Below are 6,000 nucleotides of genomic sequence, written 5' to 3'. Positions count from 1 at the left end.
GAATTTTGTCTCTTCTACTTAAAAGTATGTCATTCAAATGCCACAATTTTTGTTTAGCTGTATCTTTGCTTTATTACAGCTAAACCTTCAATTAAATAATCCTTCAAATTCTACTCTAGAAATGATCATTCTTCTCCCTGGAGCTTACAAGCTAAAACATCATGGTCATATTTCATTTCATTTTGAGCAGTCATAAAACAGCATTAGCAGCATCCAGGAAGAGATATATACACAACCTGAACTGTACTGACCTCTCAACTGAATAGCATTCATCAGGCAAATTTGGCAGGAAAAGGAAATAAAAAGTAGAGGAGGGGGCAGAGAGATTTGCCAGCTAATGTGAAAGTACCTCCCCTGTTCGCTTTCATATGCTCAGTTTGCAGCTGTGATGCGTTCTTTCCAAACTGTAAGTCTGCCTTGTCCTTTTTTTCAACTTTTTGATTAATGGGAGTAGATGTCTGATATCACGCGTCAACATGACTTAAATTTTTAAAATTATCATCAATTACTGCTGGTGTTTCTGAATGTAAAAGTATTCAGCAGTATCCTAAATCAGCTGCTATTTTCCTTATCATTCTAGCAGCTCCTTCAACTGCTTGCAATGGTTTTTGCAATGTTATAAAACAGTAGGCTATATGTAATAATCTATCCTCAAGACACTGATATCTTGTGATAGTGCCTTTGCCTGACCTAATGTTCATGTCATCACTTTTTTCCAAGCGCATAACATTGGCAAACTTCATGCAGTGTCACAGCTTATCTGCTATTGAAACACTCATTTGTGCCCTCACAGCACCAAATCATCGCTGGAGGGTTTAGCACTCGAATTGCCCAGGTTTTCTTGCCTGGTCCTGGAGAGAAAACATATTTTAACAATCCCCACACAGGTACCTCTTCTCATGTAATTTCAATAGTGACCACCACTGCTGGTGACACTGCCAAGGCGACAGAGCTGCAGCCCACAGGTTTGCCTAGCAGTGTGGGCACAGCCAACTCACTGTTCTTAATTGAATGTTAGACCCAATAGGGAGAGGGCAATTAAGAGGCTGCTGCTATGAAGATTATGAACGTCATCCCACTGTCTGCCCAAAGGGATTCATAATAGGTCCCAAATTTGAGACCCATCCTCTCATTGATAAAATACGAGCCTGTGTTTCAGTTTTCAAGGCATTTTATCCTTATTAGAACGCTGAAAAATTTTTCACAGAAGTAAAAAAGATAAATCCTGCCTGTTTTAGTTTAGTTTCAGTCTTTTTTGATTCTGTCGTGGGATGTGGGCACTGCTGGTAAGGCCAAAATTGGAGTGAATGATGTTGAATATAATTTTCTGCGCTAACTGTCGTCAACACAAATTATTTGAAAATCCTCCTGGCACTGCTGGAAAACAGAAATAGCCTAACCACACTGAACTTTTCCACAGACACTTCCAGACAATGAAAATCTTGAGGTGTGCCAGCGTTACAATTTAAAGTAAACTCTGCTGCTAGCAGCCCATAGAGTAAATGCAAAAGCAAATTGCATGAGAAAATGCGACATCTAATTAAACAAGCCTTAGGCTAATCCACCCCAGAAACTGGTCACTGGAAGTGGTCAAGTATCTGACTCGGACAGCAATTCAGTGGGATTGAGATTTAGGAGTTAGAACATTTTGTCTTAATTTTAATTCATCTTTGTTCCATTTTAAGTTGCCCAGGTAAAAGCTATATTGATTCGGTAGAAAGTGGTATTTGTAGTCTGCACTTTTCTGTGTTCTATTACAGATGAATACAAGGAAAACTGAAATAGATTTTCTTGTCCACACTGAACACTGAGCTGGATGCAGCAGATTATTTAAGTATCCCAATAGTTTTTTTTAAGACAAATGTAGCTATTTTTTATCATACACTTACAGCTTTCAAGAAACATTTTGGTTCACGTTATTACCAAAAGGAATATATTACACGAAAGTGACTTTTTATCCAAATTTCTGTTGGTCGAATAGAAGACTTGTGGCCTTGTAGTTTGGAATGAGTGCTGCTTGTTATTTTAAGAATTGGAGCTGTGTTCTGCGCATCCGAGAGCTGTAAGTGATGACAGATCTGGGCTTTGTTATAATATTATTTATCATTATTCTTAACTGCATTTTTAATTTCCTCCCATTCCAGTTTTTTTTTCCAAATGCAATCCATCATGATCTGATCCATTTGGATACAGTATATACTATAAATGAAAGGCAATTAATTTATGTCTACTACAATCTAGTTGGTATATCTCATTACCCCAATACCAGTAAACTATGTAATAAAACAAATTGTAATTTTTCTATGGTATTTGAGGAATGATCAGGAATTAAGCAGAGTGTAATTGGTGTCCACATCAACGTGAAATCTCTGACCTTGTTAATTCTTCTGAGGCCCACTGATTAAATCAAGCGTAGCAAGCTCCTGACACAACTAATCCCTGTCATTGTAAGTTTGATGTTTGGGTCAGCATTTAAAGCAGCAATATTTTGGAAGAAATTTCTCTACAGTCAAGCACGTCAAATAGCACAGTAAGTGTAACATCAAGCAAGATCAGGAGTCAATCCCACTAACAGCTAGGTATGCAAGAAGTTTTTATTACAGTAGCAATACAGTAAAGGAGGAATTCTTGGAGAGTAAAGGGATAGTTTCATGATTCAATATATTGCGGATCCAAATAGATACAAGACTGGATATTGTGTAATAAGGAAAGAATAATTTATAATCTAGTTGTGCGTATGCCCTGAAGGAAGAGTGACTGCAATAGGATAGAATTCTACATTAAGTTGGAGAGTGAAGTGGTTGCTTCTGAGACTAGAGATCTGAATTTAAATAAAGGAAATTATGATGGCACGAGCTAGCTATGCTAAATTGTTATTTAAAAGATGACAGTCGTAGGCACATGACAAAATGTAAAAGTAATTCATTCCAGTCCAGCACAAAAATAAAATGGGAAACATGAGAAGACAAAGGCTAACAAGGAAAATTAGGGATAGTATTAAATCCTCAGAAAAAGAAAATCAGTCAAAATAACAGATCTGAGGATTAGGAACAATTTAGATTCCAGCAAAAGGAGGCAAAGATGCTGACTAAGAGAGGGAAAATAGAGTGTGGGAGTAAATCTACAGGGAACATACAAATCGATAGCAAAAATTTCTATAGCTTTGTGAAGAGAAAAAATTAATAAAGGTGAATATAGGCCGCCTATAGTCAGGAACATGGGAATTTAAAATGGGGATCAGAGAGATGTCAGACTGATTTAATATATTCTTTAGTTCTATCTTCACAAAGCAAGTCACAGTGACACCTAAAAAATATAGGCGAACTCAGGGGCCTTTGGAAAGGAGTAATTGAAAGAAATTAATAGATGTAGTGATCATAACAGTGTTAGTCAGTTGGACCTCATAGAATATAAGATCCCTGACTGGGGCTGGTCCGATCAGGGAGCTCTGGCTGACAGATAAAAAGGGAAGAGTCAGAGATACTGACAATCTGGTGCCTGACTCTGCATAAGGCAGAACTATAGTGAAGGACAGTTAATGTGTAAGTAAAGGGTGACTTGGTGATGGGATACCAGCCTCTTTGGAGTTATTTCAGTAGGGAAATGGACAAAAATTCATCCCATAGAATTTAAATAAGTGGCCAGGAAACAGTTACTAATGGTCATCTTCCAAAATGTAGAGACTATGGAACAATTCTTATGTTTGTAGGGTAGCTAGTGTAACTCCAATGTTTAAGAAGGGAAAGAGAGAGAAAACAATGAATTGTAGATGATTTAGATTGACATTGGTAGTGAGGAAAAATGTCAAGGTGTGTTATAAAAGATGTAATAGCAGAGTACTTGGAAGATAGTAAAAGGATCGAGTCAGCATGGATTTACAAAGGGGAAGTCGTGCTTGACAATTCTGTTGGAATTCTTTCATTTATTTGAGCTTGGTAGAGTGGATAGGAGGGTATGATTTACTTAGATTTCTAGAAGGATTTTTATAAGGCCCCATTTAAGCAATTAGCATGCACAACTAATATGCATGTGATTAGCAGTTGGATGGGTTGAGAATTATTTAGCAAACAGGAAACTAAGGGGAGGAATATATGGGCTTTTTTTAAGGTGGCAAGCAATGACAGATGATATGTTTCCGGAATCAGTGCTTGGATCCAGCTGTTCACAATACACAGTAATTATTCAAACAAGGAAACTATTTGTCAAATTTCCAAGTTTGCAGCTGACACAAAGTGAGTTGGAGTGTATGCTGTGAGCAGGATGCAGAGAAGCTTCAGTGGAATTTGGACAAGTGAGCAAATACATGGCAGATGCAATATAATGTGAATAAGTGTGAGTTCATTCACTTTGGAAACAAAAACAGGGAGGGGGGTTATTATCGCAATCAGGATAGATTGAGAAAGGGGGAGATACAGCATCAAAAACATGCAGGTGCAACAGATGGTGAAGAAAACAAATGATATGTCAGTCTTCATAGCAAGAGGATTCGTACAGGAACAGGGATATCTTCCTGCACTTGTACAGGGCCTTGGTAAGACCACACCTCGAGTATTGTGCACAGTTTTGGTCTTCTTATCTGAGGAAGGATGATCAGGTTACCCAGGGAGCAAAGAAGGTTCATCGAACTGAGTTCTGGGATGGCAAGACAGAGGTATGGGAGAAACAGCATTGGTTAGGGCTCTATATACTGAATTGAAAAGAATGAGGGAAACCTATGTAAGCCAATAAAATTCTTACAAGAATAGATAGAATAGATACAGCAAGTATGTTGACAATAACCAGGGAGTCCAGAATCAAGGGTTACAGTTTAAGGATAAGCCAATAATAGGTGGACAGAGTGTCTTACATTAGAACCTGACTGAATACCAAAATATCAAAGATACCTTGCAAGAGAGAGAACTGGTCCCATTGAAAGGAGATTGAGAGGCAAAGGACACATATACAAGGTGATTGGCAATAAAAGTAAAGGAAAAAAATTAGGAAAAATCTTCTTTAGGCTGCAAATGGTCATTATCTGGAATGCACTGTCTGAAAGGGCAGTGGAGACTAATTAGTTAGCAGCTTTCAAAGGAGAGTTGGATAACTACTTAAAACAGCATAAAACTTTAGGGCAATGGAGAATGTGTAAGGGAAAGATACAAGCTGTTTGCCTCCATTTGAGCAGCAACCATTCTACTCACTTATGGTTCAATGACATATATTGATGCATTTGCACAGTTTTTGCTTAATCCCTTCCTCCACTTTTCCTAGGGAGTCATAAATTCAATGTACTCTAGTCTTTCCCTCCTCAGTTTCCAGCTAATCAGAGCACTCTGCAGGCATGTTCCAATTCCACAGGGGTTAGTTAATCACATCTGCAGTAGAAGGTGGGGCTGTATTGTCAGATCAATAGCTCCAAGTGCAGGTGGTGTGTGAAATATGACTTATTATTGAGTAATTCTATATATTTGGAATACTTCTGAACAGGACTCATAACAGTCTAAAAAGTACAATTGATACCAAAATTAGATATTGGAAAAATTTGAAAAAATAACCTGAAAAGAAAACATTAAACTTGATTTAAAACAGAAATGGCAGCATTGTAATGGTGTTAGTTTCATACTTCAACTGTTTCTTATACAGCCTCCAGATAAGAAAGAAAAGTCAAAAAGGATGAAATATAACTTGGCATCTTCCCTAAATCACGAAGTTACATTATCAGTGCCAACTAGGAGAAAGGATCTTCACTAAATTAACTTGATAGCCTATAACAAGGATTTAGTGTCTAGTATGCACAAGCACTTTTATAACCATGAAAGGCATGACCAGGTTCATTTCTGATGACATTTTTGAAACATCTCACCATATGCCTTTAGTGCCTCCACATCATATTTTATTTTCAAAGTCAGTGGATAGTCCATATACTTACTTGCTGCCCTGTTCCAATCTCATCCCAGTAACTGATGTAATTTTGATAGCAGGTGAGATTTGACTAGAACAATGCTACTCGTAGTTGCTGTT

The 6,000-nt window shown here is 37.6% G+C and overlaps 1 long non-coding RNA gene across 1 annotated transcript in view; it reads left to right on the top strand.

The window, feature by feature from the left end:
* Positions 1-348: 348 nt before the first annotated feature.
* Positions 349-6,000, top strand: part of LOC125450126 (uncharacterized) — a 74,753-nt gene continuing 69,101 nt past the window's right edge. The window contains exon 1 of the long non-coding RNA XR_007247017.2: positions 349-406. This is a non-coding gene — a long non-coding RNA (uncharacterized LOC125450126). The remainder of the gene's footprint in view (positions 407-6,000) is intronic.

The sequence above is a fragment of the Stegostoma tigrinum genome, chromosome 3, assembly GCF_030684315.1.
Source record: "Stegostoma tigrinum isolate sSteTig4 chromosome 3, sSteTig4.hap1, whole genome shotgun sequence".
NCBI lineage: Eukaryota > Metazoa > Chordata > Chondrichthyes > Orectolobiformes > Stegostomatidae > Stegostoma > Stegostoma tigrinum.
The sequence above is the reverse complement of the archived record's forward strand: the minus strand, read 5'-3'. Positions and strand labels throughout refer to the sequence as shown.